Raw genomic sequence first — 20,541 nt, 5'->3', positions numbered from 1 at the left:
TCTAAATTATATTTTTCAAGATTCAAAATATAGAAGAGGCCCTGGATAACATCAAAAAAAAAAAAAACAATCCTGAAGAAATAACATGATTTGTGCACTTGGATTAGTTACATGTTACATTGCTTAAAGCTGCAATTTCAAGAATCTGTTGACAAGATGAAGTGAGGACTCACTATACCTGAATTTACTTCTGTGATTTGACCTTCCTACATCTTACAGATGATTTGATGATGAGGATAAATTATAATGACTGGATTACACTGTGGGTATTCCAAACCTGGTCTAAGAGGTCAAAAGACAGCCTCCAAGGAAAAGTCATATGTAACTTAAAAGTGGAACTAAGTGTGAGCTAGAAGGCAAAGGAGATAAGGACACATTCTAGGAAGGGAAATAATTACCATGAAGACTCAGTCACATGGGAGTATTTCTTGTCATAGCCAAGAGTCTACCTTGCTGAAGTTCAGCATATGGGTAGGGCAACAGGTAAGTATGGTTGATGAGGGAATGAGGCCAGAAACAGTAGTAAAGATTCCAAAGTTTGGGGCTCTCCCTGGTGGTGCAAGGGGTTGAAGTGCAGCACTATTGAGCTATCTGAAGCCAATGTAGCATGAGATCAATCCTTGGCCAGAGAGGTGACCCACATGGTACAGCAGACCTCTCCTGACCCACCCACTGCTTCCCTCAGCAGTGCCTGTTCTGCTCCCTAGTCTGTATCTGGTGAAGCCTCTCACCCTCCTCCAGCTCTGGCCTACATCCCAGTTCTTATATGCATACTAAGTTAATCTTTTTAAAAAGAATCTAAATTGTACACTGTAACTGTATGCTAAATGGAACAATGAATATGGAATAGAAAACCTGGGCTAGAGGCTGAAAGCTATAACCTACAGTAAAAGGATAGAACATATATAATGAATGTGAATAAAGGTTTGGCCTAGGATTGGTGACATTGGGATAGAGGACCATGGGGTGATTCAAGTGACATTTAAGAACTGGAAAACTGAATAACTGGAACATATGATCGGAGAATGGTACCATTTATTGGGTTTGTGAAGGTGGATGAGAAGAACGGTTTCTGTGTTGTGCCTGGTATGGAGGAGAGGAGGCAGGCACAAACAAAGAGTTCTGTTTGGGACATTTTTAGTGTAAAATTATTAGAAACCCCAAAACAGGTGTTCACTGAGAACATGTAGGATTTTAAACATGTAGGATTTTAAGGGAGAAATCAACACAGGAGACATAACCTTGACACTGGTCAGCCTATATCTGTAATTAAAAGGTTTAAGTCTTCATGAAACCATTTAGGACCATTAACTGTATATTAAACAAAAATGGTAAGAGTTCTGAGGACTGTCATTTAGGATATACTAATCTTCATAGTCAGGGAGATAAGCAATAACTGAGCAAAAAAACTGAGGAGAAAGTTTTCCACAAGTCATGCAAAGAGATATATTTTAAAAGAGCCATCTGTTTCTTCAAATGCTGGATTCAGTGATGCCAGTGACTTCTACAAGGGCAACCTTAGGGACGTGGAGGGTGAGAAAACCAGCCTGTCACGGGTATGCTCAAGAATATGATTGAGATGATTGAAAGTAGATCCTGAGGCAGGAAGGTTACAGTCTGCTTTTCAAAGTTAAGTTCTTGAAGAACAGCATTGGCATCACCTAGAAGATTCTCAGAAAAGCACAGTTTTAGACCCCACCCCAAATTTATGGCAGGCAGCTTCTGTGATGGAACCCTGCTTCTTGCTATTGGTGACTTTGTGTAATTAATTCCTTCTCTTTGAACAAAAGGTAATCGTGATGAAGCACTATTTTTGAGATTAGGTTATAAAATAAAGACTACTTCTATTTGGCTTACCCTACCCTCTCCCATCTCTCGTTAGAGTATCCACTATGGTGTGAGCTGCCCTGTGAGAAGACCACAAAGCAAAGAAATGATGTCTTCCACTAGCAGCACCAATGAGGTCTGCTAGAAACTCTGCAAATCAAGCCTAAGCCTACACCTTGACTGCACCTATGTAAAAGATCCTGAGAGAGAGGTATGTGTCCAAATAAGTACTTGTTGCTTTAAGACACTAAGTTTTGGAACAATTTGTTACAGTCACAAGCATGTACCTTCTGAGTTAGAATTCAAACTTTGACTAGGTTCCCAGATGATTCAAATATATTTGAGAAGTGCTGGCAACAGGCAATTATACCAAGGTATTTTGCAAAAGTTAATGGGGCATGCATTTTCAAGTAAATTTTATTAAAAACAAATATACTTGTAAAATTTTTCTCAAGTTTGTATACCAATGAGAAAGGTCAGGTATAAGGGCAGAAACTGATTGTACGGAAGAGAAGACAATGTCACATGATAAGACAACTTAATCACCTGGTGTTTTTAATATTTCATCGAGAACACACTAGCTGATGATAGTTAACGAATTAACTATGCAAGCTAGTTTGAAATTTGCCCTAACTAACTAAGCAAATAGAAAAACCAAAACCTAAAACATTAAACTTTTAAGATAACTAAACACACTTAGATCTTTAAAAACTGAATTGGCATTTAAGCGCACTAGCTAAAATAACAAATATTACATAGTATGATCAACAGAACTGGCAAATCTTTAAAACTATACAATTCATGAGTGTTCCTTGTTTAAAGAAGATAATCTTGAAATTAAATACTACATAAGTACAGACGTGATTTTCAGCAGTAATTTGACTTACATAAATTAATTTCTCTGTTGTAAATTAATCTGTTAATAAGCACTTGTAATATCTACCATGTGCCCAGAACTCTGCTGGGATGGTGGGAAGACAAAAATCCAAAGCTAGACAAACCTGTTCTCTTATCTACTACACATGGTCCACTTTTTCTAGGTAAGGGCTTATCTGAGCAGTACTGATCAGCAGTGAGTGCTAGAGGAGTCAGGGAGAACCAATTCCAGACTTCGAGCTTTAGAAAACAGTAAAGGTGGAAATAAGAGTGAACCCACCTTTGAAGATCTGCAGGTGTAGGATGCAGAGGTGTTTTAGGTGTAGTGAAATGCATGCTCAAAGGTGAAGAGAAAACCACTTTTATAAATAGGTGACAGAATAAAGTGGAGAAAAAAGAGACTGAAGGCAGGGAGTTAGGACACTTCATATTCTAGACATGATGATACTTGGATAAAAAAGGTGATGCCTATCAAGTGAAGTTTCAACAAGCAGAATCGGGGAGGGGGGGTGAAAGTAGTAGGAGGTCTTAATGATGTCCCCAGATGTCTGACTTTGTGACAGAAACTTAATCACAAGTTTGAATTGATAGCTAATATCCATTTAGGTGTTTGGGGCACTTTAAATTACTAGCATCCAATTGTTAGTAAGAAATTTAATATATATGCACATTTAAAATTTGTTGGTTACCTTTAGTCTAGATAATTAAAGTCTAGATTAGTCTGTAGCAGTTTTAAAACAGTACATATTAGGAATGCCCTCAACTATGTATGAAATGATGAGATACTCTCTTTGGTGACACCTTGGATGGACGTTGGGTGATCATGCTAAGCAAAATAAGTCAGAAAATGAAAGACATTTACCTGATGGTTTCTTTCATGTATGAGATATAGATAACTAATGAAGCAATTAACAAAAATACAACAAAAATAATTCTTGGGCTTGGAGAAATATGGTGGTAGTCAGAGAGACAAGGGAAGGTGGACAACAGGGCACAGTCTATTTGGTGGCACTAGAACTCTGGTGATAGGTGCAGTGAGGCATATAGACTTTCAAAGTGGGAGCTGTACTTGCAAAACTTACACAGTAGTGTAAACTAGTGGTAAGTCAATAAAATTTTGGTTAATAAAATAAAATCCATACATTAGAATCTTTTCTCCTTAATTTGTGAATGGACTATAAAGGAAAGGAAGTTACTGTTCTTTTAGCTAAAGACATTACACTTATACAAACTAAATAACTTAATATATGTTATAGACTGAATTAAACCCCACCTCCTAATTGAAATGTTGAATTACTTAACCTTAGTAAGTAAGCATGTGACTATGTTCAAAGACCAAGCCTATAATGATCATTAAAGAGAAAATACGGCCACATGGGTGGATCTATCCAGTATGGCTGGTGTCCCTGTAAAAGGACACTAGGAGACAGGTAATACAGTGGAGATAGAGAGAGAGATAGCCATACAAGTCAATACCAGAGGTCTCAGAACAAAATTCACCCTGCTGATTCTGAGCTCTTGGATAACTAGTCTCTAGAACTGTCAGAAAATAGATTTCTATTCTTAAATCTACTTAGTCGGTGGTGTTTTGTTAAGGCAGCCCCAGCAAACTGTTATGTATTTGCTACATATCAGTGCAGCAGGAGTGGACATGAATACCATTATCATTACATAACTAATTACATAACTAATCATACACAATTTCTATGCTATAAATATATAATGATAAACACGGTATCAATTAATTGCAAAATGTTTGGATTTTAGGCACTCAAATGTTTGGATTTTAGGCACAGAGTTATTGCAACTATATCTATCCAACAACAAAAACATATAACTTAAAGTATGTCTAAATTCTTACCAGTTTTTCAGACCTGGAATATGCAAGCTAGCTTGAAATTTGCCCTAACTAACTAATAAGCAAATAGAAAAACCAAAAACCAAAACATTAAACTTTTAAGATAATTCAAAGTATGTGCATGCATGGGTCAATGTCTTAAAGAGGAAACAGAAACTAAGACTTAGCAAACAAGGTCCAGAGCGTTCTTAATGCCAAAGTGGAAAGTCAGAAACTGGTGGGGGAAAATACCTCTTATTGAAGCAAATACCGTCATCTATTTGTGCCATTCCTCAATTAACTGTACTAAAAAATATATTACAACAGATTTATTTTGTAAATACCTCATGAGGTACTTAGCAAGGATTAGATAATGGAAAATTCTGACTTCTTAAAGTTCAACCATGTGTAAGTTATCCAAACTGACTTTCAACTAGTTAAACGTAGTTTTTCACTCTTTCCTAGTTATTAACTACTTGAACAGTTTTTCCCAATGACTTTCGAGTATTAAATTGCTTGTTTCAAATCCAAGTATGGAAAATTCTAGTTCAAAACTACAATTTTTAAGAAGTATTCTGAGGCATATTTGTTAATTGTTTTCAGGATACAGCCCAGTTTATTATACCTATTGATACAAGCAATGTAGCTACTATTAAATAAGCTGATAACCCCTCGGGAAGAATATTATGTTAATGTTAATTATTATTATACCTCCTTGGATAATTAGCCCCAGTGATACTAGGAAGGCTTCAATTCTATGCTATATAATACAGAGGAATGAAAATAATATTTTCCAAGAAGCTTATTTAGTCTGACGAGTGTCAAAACCATGTATCTTCTTATCCAGGCTCTCTCATTCACTGAACTATTATAAAGGTTTTGGAAATTTTCATAGTACCACTTTTACTGAAGCAAGGAGACTCATTCCTTTTGTGGATTTGTTTGCTTGCTTGGTCTTATTGTGCTTTTCCACCTGATTCTCTTGTTTAGGCACAGGGAAATAAAATTCTTAAATCTTAAACTCAGATCACACACAATCCCTGCCAAATGATGGTGTTAGAAATGTGAAGCAATCTAGTGAAAAGATGAGCAAAACAGAAGAGAGTAGATGGGTTTCTGGAAACCTCAAGAAAAGTACTTAGTTTTATTTCCACAGCTTGGAAATAAAAGGAAGATTATTTTTCAAAATGTCTCTTAAAAATGACTAATCCCGGCCCTCCCTGGTGGCGCAGTGGGCTAAAGCACAGCACCAAAAAGCTAAAGCTACTTCACCATGAGTTCAATACCCATCCCTGAGGTGTTTCACATGGTGCAACAGACCTCTCCTGACCCATCTGCTGCTCCTCTCAGCAGTGTACTTCGTCAGTCAGACTGTTCTGCTCCTCACTCTGTCTCAGGTGAATCCTCTCACCACCCCTGCACCTCTGGCCTATACCCCAGTTCTGTATGCATAAATAAATAAATCTTAAAAAGAAATGACTAATCTCACATTATCATCAAGGCCATTTGTCATGTGTTTTCCATGTTTTCTAATTGCCAGACAGTCCCAGTGAAACCTTCAATGTTCAGGACTGCTCTTTGCATGAACTCAGACTGGTACTTGAAACCACTGCTCTTACCACTCTTAACTTCCAGGTAGAAGACTTCTGTGGGCCTCTTTGACAAAATGAATATAAAAAGGATGCCATGCAAAAATTACTACTAGATATTGCCCAAGTAATACCAAAACATTAGTATTTAAAAATTATATACATCCCTGTATGCATCACAGTGTAATTCACAATAGCTAAGCTATGGAACCAACTGAGTATAGATGGGTGATGAGAAAGCAGCTATGGGGAGTGTGCATGTGTATGTTTATGCACACAGACACACTCGAATACAAGTCAGCTTTAAAAAAAATGATGAAACCCCCAAGGAGATTGCAACTGAGATGGAAAAATGCACAAAAATAGGTAAAAATAAACTATTATAAAATTAAAAAAATGATGAAACCATGTCTTCTGTGACAATATGGATAGAACCTGATATGATTATACTAAATAAATCAGAAATAGAAAGACAAATGCTGGATGATTTCACTCATGTGGAATATAAATAACCAAAGAAAACAAACTAGAAAAACACAAGGAAACAATTCTTATGCTCTGATAAAATACCAGCGAAAATGGGGTTGGGGGTGAGAATTCAAGGTGTAGTAGGACTCTCTCTGATAGTGTAAAAGGCACTAAAAACTATGGTGGGTGCAGTGAGGAATAGACACTGATCACTTGAAAACTGTTCAGTATTGTAAACCAATGGAAATCAATAATATTAGATTTTATGTTAAGGTAACCATAAATTGAAATTTTGAAAGAAGTTACTTTCTTTCATATCATGCTGCTTTCTTTTATCTGAAGGACAAACAGATGCTCGGAAGGAGCCCCTTGCTATTCACGGAGTTAACAATAACCATGATCTGGTAGTAAGCCCTCTCTTTCAGGGATATTTTAATCCTCCCAGTGTAAGTGATGCAGAAAGATAATCTCAGCTATGTAGCTAAAGCAGAAGGGAGAACACTACCTTGCAGAGTCTTGTGCTTTAATCTGAAGGCAGTGCTAACGAAGTCATTTCAAGAATTTTTTTTTAAAGATTTATTTATTTATGCATACAGAACTGGGGTACAAGCCAGAGGTGCAAGGGCAGTGAGAGGATTCACCAGAGACAGAGTGAGGAGTAGAAAAGGCAGATCCATGAAGTACACTGCTGAGGGGATCAGCAGGTGGGTCAGGAGAGGTCTGCCACACCATGTGGATCACCTCCTGGACCGGGGATCTAATTCTCACGGCTGCTGCTCGCTTTCAGTGCTGCATCCTAACCTGCTGCACCACCAGGGAGGGCCCACTTCAAGATTTTAAGCAGAAAAGTGACATAATCAGGTTTTTTTTTTTGATAAACCAATTTTGCAGAAAAGTATAGAATCAGCTGAGGAGTGAAAGATTAGAGACAAAAGGACACTAAAAATCACTGCAGTAAGTCAAGTGAGAAGTGATAATGGCTTTACTGAGTCATTGAAAAGAAAGAAGGGAGAATTGGGGAGACAAACTTAATGGCAGATTTGATGGGAAGAGATGAAGGGGAAAAATATCATAGATTTTGAGTACATTTTATTACATGATTTGTGGGGGGGGCGAGGTATCATATTTGTTGGCAACGGTATGGAGAAAGCAAAACCTCATATAAGTATTGGTAGTAATGTTAAGACTGGTCCAGCCCCTATGAAAAATATGCTAGAGGTTTCTCAAAATATTAAAAATAGCTCTACCATATGATACAGCAATACCACTCTTAGGTATCAACCCAAAGAATACAAAATCACTATTTTGAAGGGATATAGGCATTTCTAATGTTCATTGCACCACCATTTATAATAGTCAAATTATAAAAAACAACCTAAATTCCCATCATAGTGAATTAAGACACACACACACACACACACACACACACACAAATATCTATGTGTGTATGTATACTTAACATCATAATATCCAGCTATTAAAATAAAAATAAAAGGATGAACTCAGGACATTTGTAATAAGGTATATGGAAAGAAAAGGGATTATGCTAAGTGAAATAAGTAAGAAGTAGAAAGAAGAGTACCAAATGACTTTACTCATGTGGAAAACAGAAAAGAAAAACAAAGAAACTAATAAAACTAGACTAGAAATGGAACCATGACTGCAGAATTGATGATACTAAGAGGGTGTGGAGATACTAAGAGGGAAGGGGTTCATATTTTGATGCTGTGGGGAGGGTATGTAACATATCCGAGGCAGTACGAACCTGCTCTCCTATGTCATATCAGTGTTGTAAACCACTGTTACCTCGACAAAGAAAAAGTGAGTGGTATTTTTTAAAAATACATCTTTTTTGTTTGTTTTTTATACAAATAGCTATTCAACTGTTCTAAAATCCTGCTTGGATAATTAATTATTTCACCCACTTATCTGAAATTAGACAACTAACATGTTTTGATTTTTAGTACTGTGTTAAATATTTTACATATATACATAAAAATGTGGGAATGTATGTATATATGTGTACATGTATAAAATCTCACTGCATCTTCACAACAATTCAGCAGCATTGATATTATGCTTTATTCTGCAGCCCTTTCCACCCCCTTTCAAAAAATGTCCAGGACCTCACATTTAGTAAACACTGTAGTCATAAATATTTTATTTTTATTTTTTATTTTAAAATTATGTCTATTGTGGTAACATAGCTTTACAATACTACATACATTTTAGGGGTATAGGTTCACTAGTCATTAATGTTTTAGTAAGGAAAGCATTAAGGTTTACAGAATGTCAGAATATTTTTAGAGCATTATGCAAATATACACTTCAATTTTCAAAACAGATATATTCATTTAAATATAAAGGACAGTATTTGTATATATATCACTCGTAAATGTAGGAACAATTACCTCCTATCCTAAAACACAGCCAAATATCTAGACTCTAAAGTGCTTTCGTGTCTAGTAAGGGACAATTTATTTCCTTTTTTCTCTACTATCTTGCTAAGAATAACTAGGCTTCAGTGACTTAAGTCTTCTTATATTGTAGTTCACAATTCACAAATTCTTCTGGAAATGTTTTATAAATGTACTCATGATCTCCAAATTGCCAAATTTTAATGAACATTGTTGAGCAGCAGTTGATACTATTAATCTCTCCCTCCTCTAAAAACACTAATTCTCTTGACTTATATCATGCTGCTGTTGCTCTCATAGATTGCTCACACTATTTTGTAAAGGGCTGTTCTATCATTCTTCACTCATTCCTTAAATACTGATACTCCTTGGGGTCAATACTTGCTGCTTGACTTCTCTTATTCTATTCACATTACCTGAGTGATTTTATCGAATCTCAGGTCCAACTACCATTTATTAACCATACATTACACATCTGTAATTCTACCCTAGACTTTCTCCACTGTTTTTTTGACAATCCCCACTAATTGATCCAGAAGCTTATTCTTTACATATGCAAAACATAATTCATTATCTTTCCTACAAAAGCTACTCCCATTTCTGGTATTCCTACCTTATTTAATGATAACTAGTCACATAGGCTATAAAAATGCAAATATTCTTGATTTCTTTCTCTCTCTATCCTGCATGACCAATCAATCAAACGTTTGTTTGTTTGTTTGTTTGTTTGTTTGATTTTTAACTCCCAGGCTTTCCTTTCTCACAAGACCTTTCCAATCAGTCTCCCAGACTTCGATCCCCTGCTAAAGAAATTCTCTATTCAGGTTCCAGTGGCACTAGACAGACACACAGTTAGCACTCTGACTTTACTTAATGCTTGGTTATGTATATATTGGTTATATAGTGCGTTAAGACTGAAAAGTTCAAGCAAACAAGAGAAGTATTCTGGGGTTAATGGATGGTTAATGGGTGAATTGTTATTACAATCTCAACTTTAGGTTTTACCCCTTCCTTGGTTTCCCAGTTCTTCTGGCATGAAAGATCTATAATTTCAGATTAGTCTCTTAGCTCCTCAAACTAATTTGTCACTTCTTGCCCTCATAGTTTTAAATCCAAAGAGCTCATGCCAGGTATACCCCAATCTATTTCTCCTTTCCAGTCTATTTCTAGGTTACTTTTTTTTTTTTGGTCTAAAATGCATTTATATCCCACCATTTGCCAAGCTTCTTAAATTGTTAGTTGATCTTCATCCTTCAGGATTTAACTTAAAAGAGTCCCCATTCTAAAAAGTGTCCCTGATACACTTCCCTAAGTCTTATGTTTTAATTTATTCCCTTTCTTCTGACTTGTTAAAATTCTAAGCATTTCCCTATCATCTTATATCTGTTTACATCCCATTCTCCCCAACTAAATACAAAGATCCTAAAAGCAGTGTTTGTGTCTTATTCATCTTGAATTCTATAGTACCATAGAATTAAGGTTAATTTAAGGTTGTTAAAGTGACTACTGACAAGTAAGTGAAGGAACCATTTATTTAATAAGAAATTAACAAATATCAAATGTAGTAGACAGGTCATACCATAACAAAACTTATTGCTTAAAAGAAGAAATTAATTTTAAGCCAATAACTACCCAAATATGGAAATTTTAACTTTTGCATAGGGTTTAATTGTAACAATGATGGTATTTTGGATCAGCTACAAATGATGTAAAGGAAGGGTAGGAAGTAGAGGTGGAAAGAGTTCTGAAACTTGGGAATATGAGATACTAACACCTAGAAGTAGTGATTACGTTGTGGTAATATACACACAATAGAATACTACTCGCTATTAAAAAAAACAAAAAAGATGAACTCTTGTCATTTATGACAACCTGGATGGAACTGAAATGGACCATGACGAGTGAAATAAGTCACATGAGGAAAGACAAACACTGCATAATTTCACTCATTTGTAGAACATAGAGATTAAAAAAAAAAAAAAGAAAGGAAAAGAAACAGACTAGACTAAACCTAGACGTATGACTGAAGAATTGATGTTACTAGGGTGAAGGGATGTGTGTGAGATAACAAAGAAGGAGGATGCTTCATGGCTTTGGGTAAAGGACTGTGGGTGCTTTGATGCTGGTGGGTGTGGCTTGGTAACATACATTTGAAGAGGAGTGAATCTGTACCCCTAGATCAAACACAGTGTTGTAAGCCCATGTTTCCTTGATAAAAATATAAAAAAAAATCTTATATAATACGTTTTTATACATCAAATACTTTTCTAATATTCCATAATTTATCTTCTGTACATTTTTTATATCAAAATGTTCAAATCCACTTGGCTATTAAGAATAAATAATATGAATTTCTTGAATTTTAAATGATTTTTTATTAACAAAAACTCACTGTTACGATGTCATTAAAACACTGGAAGATGAAAACAGTGTAGAAAAGTAGATGCTACATACCAGCAAATGATAAACGCAAAAATCCCTCATCATCATGGTTGCTTCAAATCAGCTTAGACTTTTTGAAATTCAAGCATGAATTTTACAGCAAAATGCTCAGCCACACTTCTACCTTCAGTTCTGGTAGTTAAATGTGTAATACTTTTTGTAAATCTTGTTGAATCTAAGATGTTCAGAACAATGGTAAATAAAAGGGGCTTCTAAGTGCAGAAAGTTTGCTACAGTAGTAAGTGATTTTAACATATAAAACATAATGAGAAATATTTATTTGTATCTTATAAGTTTTGTTGTATTTCATGTAAATTTTATTTGAGTAAATAATAAAGTTATCTCTTGTGTGACTGTATAGTTATTTTTTAAAAAGCTATACTGAGGTAATTTTTAATTCTTATCTGCTTTGTCACAAGCTAACTTTTCAGTGAGAGATATTTTAAAACAGACAAAATTTTTTTTAAATGAAGCATTGCAAGTGAAAATAATTTATTTAATAATTACCTAGTTGGCTGGTTTGCAAAAAGGTTAATTTATAAATCTTTATAAACAGCTCTCAAAATGGGAAGACATTTCCATATTAAAAGATGTAGTGTTGTTTGTTTTATCTCTTTTGTCCATAAAACTGGATGAATTCTACTATCAGTGCATATTCCTGGATTAATCATCTAAGAAATCTGAGCATCCCTGAAAAGGTAACAATGAATCGAATGAGTCCCTTTTCCTTCTGTGTTACAGAATTATCACTAGGGAATCCTTTAAGTGATTGAATAGTAGCTTATTTAAAGTGCTCAAAGAAAATCATTACTTACCTAAGTCTACATCCAGATTTATAATGGACTACTATATCTACATTTTGCCGCTGTTTCTTATGAAGAAATGAATGGTACAGAGAAAAAATATACAAAATGATGAAGGTAAAGTAGGGATTTGGAAAGGAATATTCATATAATTTACTTAAGACTAAATCTAATGCTATTTTTCTCTTATTTTCTACTTCTCAGTATTTAAATTAAAAAAAAAGATTTATTTATTTATGCATACAAGAACTGGGGTGCAGGCCAGATATGCAGGGGTTGCGAAAATTCACCAAGACAGAATGGGGGCAGAACAGGTGGAATGAAGGAAATACACAGGTGAAGGGAGCAGTGGGCAGGTCAGGAGAAGTCTGCCACACCTTGTGGGTCATCTCTCTGGCCTGGATTCGAACTTATGTTGCAGTGGCTGCAGATCACTTCATAGTGTTGTACTTTAACCTTTTGCACCTCTAGGGAGGGTTCTGATTTTTTGACAACTTTAGCCTTCCCATTTTCCTGTGTATCAGCACTGTTGACATACATCCTTTATTACTTTTGACATCGATTCTCCCTCTTGTGTGTATCCTAACTCTATGATCTACAGGTTGAGAACAGGAATGTCTGTAACTGCTATGACATTAAGTCTATGGCATATACAGTTGGGGTAACTCCCTACAAAAGCTTTCTCTAGAATGGTAGATTTTAGACTTCTGGAAGTTGAAAATTTTCCTAAAACAAATGAAAAACAAATAATGCAAGTATATTTAATGACACATAATGACTAGAATAAATAAACGCTGGAAATCCTTTCTATTATGTCACATTCTTGATCTTCAAAATAGGTATACACGATGAATAAATCATGATATTGCTATATTATACAGTTACACTCTAAAAATACTTATGAAATGATTTAAGTTCTTTAGAAATACACACAGTCATTCCATTTCATTTTCAAAATGTCTTTAAGAAGTAGAAAAGACATTATGTAGCTACCTGAAATATAAAAAAGCTAAAGGCAAAAAGAATAAAATGACTTTTCTGAAAGCACAGAATATAATCTCAAACTAAGAATGCCAAGGTAATGTGAACTCTTGTTTATTTTTTTTTTCTTGTTCAATTCATTAAGTCCAAAGTATAATTTTATATTATAAGTCTCATTAATTCTTATTCATAGCCAATATTACACCAATTTTGAAAGTTTTAAGCTCTTTATGAACTAATTCAGAGAGCAATAGAATTTAGACGGACTCTCTCTGATGAAAGTATTTAAAAGTTACAAATAAACTAAATTATCACATCCTTTGCATAGAACTGGTTACAGGAAGAATTCACTTGGGTGAATTCTATACAGCTATGTCTGTATAGAAATGTTTATTGAATCATTGTTGAAAACTAAATATAGTAGGATCTCCCTGGTAGCACAAGAGATTAGTTAAAGCACAGCACTATGAAGCTATTTATAGCCACTGCAGCATGAGTTCAATCCTCAATCCCCAGCCAGGGAGTTGACCGGCATGACAGAGCAGACCTCTCCTGACTCGCCTGCTGCTCCCCTCAGCAGCGTATTTCACTCAGTCTGCCTGTTCTGTTCCCAGTTCTGTTTCTGGTGAATACCTCTGGCCTACACCCCAGCTCTTATATGCATAAATAAATAAATCTTAAAAAAAACAAAAATCTAAATATTGTAGGCACACTTCAATGCTTACTAGTGGAGAATGCTAATCAAATATGGAGAAATATGCATACTTAAGTATGGAAGAATAAAGATAGCTGTGATACATTTTTGTAATTACATTATCTTTTACTAACATTTGCTCTCATGTACATTAAATACATACATATTACACTATACAATAATATACATATTACACTATACAGATATGCTCACATCCTATATATTACATATGTCTATCTGGTTATAAATAGATGCATATAATACATATTCATATTTAGTTCTGGAAAAGTATCTTATCAAATTTTTGCATTACCAGTGGGGATTGGGATGATAGAGGTATGAGTCTGGGCAGAGAACATTTAGTTTGTTTACTAATACTTCTACATTGTAACAGGTTTATGTGGTTAGCAAGGGCGATCTTCAGACTATTAAGGGGGAAGTGTGGAGCATTATGATGATCTGATGATTAAGCCGGTTTATAAAGTTTCAAGTATTACTGGAAAATAAGAGTTGTCCAGTACTGCTAATAGTTACATTTAATCAAATTAAATAATTATTGGACATCTTGGCTCATGCTTCAGTTTGATGACCTTATGTGGTGTGATCTGGCTTCTGAGATGAAATGTTATAATGACTGTTGTTACATCTATACTCTCAAACATAAGAACCATGTTAAAAAGAGAATAATGAACTGAATGAGCCTTTATTTAAATTAAAAACATCCTCATAGTCTTTACTGTTAAAAGCAAACAAGATGAATTAAAAGATTTAGTTATAGTCTAATGAAATCTGAGAAATGTATTAAAGAAAGGGCTTTTGCAGGGTAGAGGGGGAGTTTGATCAATTATTGATTAGTAGCAACCAGTGATCCTTCACAGGGCTATGATGCTTACAATTATTTGTCTGTGTTGTTTTCTAAACAATAGGGCACGATATAACTTATTTTTTATACTGTGACACTTTGTCACAATAAAGACTTATGCACCTCTTCTCTCGGTGATGAATCTTATAAATTCCATTTTAAACCAAGAAACATGTTGTATTGACTCAGAATCATTTTTCCCATGAGAACTGGAGGGTGGCTGTCACCAGATAATTATGGACTGTTATTGACATTTTCATACTCAGTTTTCTCTAGTTTTTAATCATTTCAGATTTTTAAACTATCCATCTAATTCTTTCAGAGAGGAATTTAAATGATAGGCTTCTGAGATACCAAAGCAATTTTTTATAACAATAAATATTTACAAAGTTTTATAACTAAGTCAAGTTCTCCCAAAGGCAATGGTTTGTAAAACTCCAGGGGAGGGTGAGGGGAAGAGCTGGTCACAATAATTCAAACACATACAAACACAGAAGTCTGATGATATGATTACATCTCCTTTCTGCTTATTGACAAAGGACCTATATAGTATATATGATTTTGGCAACACATGTTACTTATTTTGTCAGTTTGATAAAAGCATACCATAGCAATGGTTTTTTTAGCTTGTGATTTGGTGATTGTTTCAGCTCTGATTGTCAATGACCTGTACGTCAGCTGACACAGTTAAATCAGAAATTAGCATGCAGTCTCCTAAAATGCCAGACACATGGACTCACTGCACAAGAGAGATATAATGGGACCCACATGACACTCCCATTACACAATGAAACATGTGACATTAACTAAAAACAGGAACACATCAGCAAATATGCCTGAGGAAGTTTATGGTATTTAACTCTTAAACATTAATTTTATTGTGGTGTATGAGGAACTAATTAACAGAGTTTCCTTTTTTATTGGAAGCGGAAATACTGTTCAGAAAACTGATGAAGAGTAAATACAGCATATTTTAAGTTTATTAAGCTTGGCTCATCGACTTCTATTTATTTAAGCTAATCTCATAAGGCAATTAAATATCTCAATCCGTAACTTTATATGGCTATTTTATTTAGCACATTTCTGAAAAATTAATCAATGTGTTAAAAGGCAAAATGAGTATGTGAATGTAATTCTAGTTTCATACAGCCAAAACAGTGACTAAATATATTCTTTAAAATCACATGATCTTTCCCAAGATGAGCTCTGTTAATGGAAAATGATAATTGGAATTGTTTAAAACTTGATGAATATAATGAAAACAGTTAAAGTTGTATTTTCGTAAGATAAATATTTCTATCAGCACTGTATTCTTTTCTCTGAACAGTTTGATTTTCTTCACTCAGGAGAATCCTCATTTAGGTGTGTACAAATAATACGAACTGAGTAGGATATAAAATAAAATTAATTTGTGGGTTTCTTTTGCTGGTATTATATGAGTATTTATCTTTAGCAGAAAATCTAACACAGCCAGAAACAGTGCTAGGCACTGTATCATCTGGGATACTTTTTAATCTCTGTAACCAATCAGTAGAAAGAGTGCTACTACCATCATTTTATGTATGCAGAAACTGATGATCAGAACGTGCACAAAGATAAACAAAGTAACTACTAATTTTTAGTTGTCCTCTTAACCTCTCTTGGGGTTTCATAAACTATTGTCTTTGGGAGAACCTGACCTAGTTATAAAACTTTGTAAAATTTATTGTTATAAAAAATTGCTTTGGTACTTCAGAAGCCTATCATTTAAATTCCTCTCTGTAAGAATTAGATGGATAATTTAAAAATCTGAAATGCCCAAGGTCATAAAAACAAAGGAGACAATTGGTATAGACAGATGAGCCAATTGATTATCAATGTTATATTATATTGCACACAGCATTGTTATTTTATCATAATAGTCTGTGGATCGGCATATTATCAAATGATAATTCCCAAGCACATTAAAGTCACACTAATTTCTAAAATTATTACATACACTAGACTATACTAAAAGTTTAGTGGATTCAAGTACAATTAGTGGTTCAATAATTTTCATGGCACCTCCTAAGAACCAAAGTAATAATGTCCACTTGCTTCATTTTAATAAGTAGGAAGGTCCAAATAACTAAGCTAGTTTATGTGGTATCTGAGAGATCTCGCTGTAGTTTTCCTTGAAATTTAAAAAATTTAAAAGTTTCATTTAAAGCATATTATAGTCAGTTTTTAAACATGCACACAGGCTATTCTGAAATTTATCACAGTATCTTGTCACCTTAGTACAAAATCTGGGAACGGTAGTGTTAGGTCCTGTAACTAGATTATAGATGTTAGTTTCATTCTGTATAGAGAAAAATGGGTTATTTTATTAGATTTTCCCTTCCTATAGCATTTTTTTTACTTCTATATACATTCTTCCTGTCAAAAATTTCTAATACATCCATTACAATTGCTTAGAAATGTTATACCCAAACAGAAAGGAAAGGGACAGTGGTCAGCCAGTGAAGCTGTGCAGCGGAAGAAGAACTGGAAGGGTGAGTCAAAGAAAGGCACTGGCATTGGCCCGCATGTGATCTTCAACCACCTTATCTCAAAAACTCTCTTTCAAACCTATAATGTTGGTCTGAAACCAAAATACACAGTCAAAGTTATTTTTTATTTTAGTATAAATTTTTCCCACATTACGAACAAAAGTGGTGTCTTCTCATCCATGTAAAACCACACTGCAGGTGAGAAGGGTATTTACATTTCATTTCAAAAATATCCACCTGACATGAGCTTCGCAGTGCAAAGGTGGGAGTCTTCGGGAAAGATATGAGGGATTCACTTAGATGTTTCCAGCAGAGGCAAATGGAGTGTGTTCCTTGCATTTTTCTACCAAAGTATACGGGTTCATTTGTAACCCATTTAGCTTATAATTTAGAATAGGAACTTTGTTTACTTTTTCAAATTCATTTCAAGTACTGAAGTGACTATTTCCTTGTCGCAATGAACTAGTTAATACCCACAAATAAACAAAATTCTAAGTTGGTATTTGGAATTACATAATATAAAATCTAGAATGTTTTGAAAACAATTTAGTTGAAGGTTTTTCATAGAAAGGGCAAATTAAAAAAACATATCATTTGATTAATTTCTCCTCCTGAATGAACTGGTTTCTGAACTGAGGAGACCAATTCAAACCAGTAGTTATAAATGTTTACTCTGAAGTTATTATTATTATTTTGTGTATCTTAGAAGCATTCAGTATAATAATATACCATTATTTTTACATCCTCAAAATTTGGAAGTAGGCCCTCCCTGATGGTGCAGTGGGTTAAAGCACTGCACTAAGAAGCTTAAGCAACTTCCGCATGAGTTCGATCCCCGCCTGCCCCGGAGGTGACCACATAGCGAGGCAGACCTCCCTTGACCTGCCCGCTGCTCCCCTCAGCAGTGTACTTCTTTGATCTGCCTGTTCTGCTCCTCACTCTGTCTCTGGTGAATACTCTCACCCTCCGCATCTCTGGCCTGTACCCCAGTTCTGTATGAATAAATACATAAATCTTTAAAAAAAATTTGGAAGTAGTTTTTGGTTTTAAGAGACAAGCAGGAAAAGTAATAATTAGATACAGATCCATAAAGAAATATGGTTTCATTAATGGCAGATGCCAAACAGAATTTGAGATTCTAACAGCATATTAATATTTGTAAGTTTATCTATATATTCATGCACAAAAATATACTATTAACATTCTTCATAGCTTCTCTTTTATTTTGTCTGTGGCTATGCTGCAATTAATTTATTCTTATATTGTTAATGACATGCATTCTAGAGACTAGGAAAGTATAAAATCTACTATGTTCTTTAGGTCTTCCATTATATACCCTATTTCTACCATTGCATTTCTTAAAGGGAAAATTTCTTTACATCTAGTTAAAAGTTCAGAAAAGAAGAGATATTTACTCAATCTAAGATGATTGTTCCTACCTTATTTTCTCCCTGTTGAGAATATTTTAATATCTTTGTGAAGTTCTAGTGATTTTTACTTATCTTTTTCTCAAGCTACTAAACATATCTCTAATTTATAAATGGATTGATGAAAAAACATTTAGCTTTTGCTACCAACAAATAAGGTATCTTTAAAATTCATTTGATATTCAAGTGTCAAGTACTCAAATGGGCTCATTTTTTTCATTGAGAAATAAGTAATATTACTATATTAAAACGACTGATAACTGGAGAAGTCAGAGATAGTTGGCAAGAAAAGAGAAGATGGCAATTTTGTTTCTTTCCCTGCTTCTATTCCTCTCTCATAAAAGATGATGGAGGGGAAACATCTGGGTGGTTCATCCCTTCCTCTGAGCTCCTTATTCAAACTGACTCAACCTGCCAGAGTGTCAACAAGGGAGGCACTTTCTACGGCATCTGTGGTGGCTGGCTTCTTAGAATTTTAGAGTTTGACATGATGCAGGTTACCAGCAGCCGCAGATACTTTTATTCTACTTTATTCCCAAGGTTACAAAATAAGTGGTCACTGGACCACTGAAGGTATGAAGATCAAATAACTACCATATTAGCAATTTCAAAAGGGAGGGATTTGTCCATGCCAAATTACAATGACCCCGAATGAATACAGTGTAGCACTCTGCTGATGGAGGTGAGGCAGGTGCTTCTGCCCTTGGCCAGGACAACAGTCATGCTATGCTCACATGCCGCGTCGTCTTCTTTCAGCACAGAATTTGCTAATAGAACTTATTTCTACAGTGACTTAAATACTTCTTTAGGGAAACTGAACTAGTCTCTATGTACATATTTCAAGTACAGTCTGAGGCAACTTGGTATTTTTTCACTTTAGTATCTAAGATCACATGTGAATAGTAATTTCTTAGGAAAATGGGAATAAAACAAATGGTCTTTATCAATAAAAAGCACTTATTCTTACAATAAATCTTAAAAGGGTACTATTAGAATTTCAAAGTATTTAGACTATACAGCCCTTAATAGTAAATGTAAAAATTTGGTGCCATGGGAATCAACCAAAAAGACAAGATGATACAGACAATAATATGGATCCAAAGTGAAAAGACCATTTTAAAAAATATAACAAACCAAAGTTAAGATAAATAGGAGCAAAAATAATACAAAATAAAATAAAATAAAATAAAATTTGTTCCATACAGGCAGAATTTTTATAGTTCTGAGATTGGCTCACCTTTATCTGCTCTCTATAGTTGTAATCTACTCATTTCAAAGTTTGGGTTTTTCTTTTTTTTAATACGTTCAATTTCTTCAATATTACATAGAGAAAGCTTCAAAAACTAGAGAGAAATGTAAAATTTCAACCCTCCTTTAACTGGGAACTGGTTTCTCACAATGTTGGACACAGCTCCTTCCATGGGGCAGGTAAGCACAGCAGGCAGCTAATGGGCAGTTTATTAGCATTTAAATGAACCAAAATCCCTTGAATTTTACAAAATACTATTCCATATGAATTTCTAAAATGGCAATATTTTACTATTTTTTTTCCAGTGGTGTTCTTCTTTCTCAAGGAAAATATTTCAAGAGACTTACTTTTTCTATGTTCTTTCTGGCTGTGGTAGTGAAGTTTCAGAAGGTATTTAGCATAGCAGTCTAGTCCCTCTTTGAAATTTGAGTTACCATTTTTATCTAACAGATTATACTTGGCACTCTGGCTGCTTAGATATTAAAAAATGAAATAAGAGATTGCTTCCAAAAGTCACAATGTACAATTTCAACTGGAATAAAGGTAAAAGTCACATGTC

General features: G+C 34.5%; 1 protein-coding gene across 6 annotated transcripts in view; it reads right to left on the bottom strand.

Annotated features, from left to right (window-relative positions):
- The window catches only part of SOX5 (SRY (sex determining region Y)-box 5), a 695,778-nt gene that overhangs the window by 112,244 nt on the left and 562,993 nt on the right, over positions 1-20,541 (bottom strand). The window lies entirely within an intron of this gene.

The sequence above is a fragment of the Condylura cristata genome, unplaced genomic scaffold, assembly GCF_000260355.1.
Source record: "Condylura cristata isolate star-nosed mole 26May11 unplaced genomic scaffold, ConCri1.0 scaffold00036, whole genome shotgun sequence".
In the NCBI taxonomy this organism is placed as follows: domain Eukaryota; kingdom Metazoa; phylum Chordata; class Mammalia; order Eulipotyphla; family Talpidae; genus Condylura; species Condylura cristata.
The sequence above is the reverse complement of the archived record's forward strand: the minus strand, read 5'-3'. Positions and strand labels throughout refer to the sequence as shown.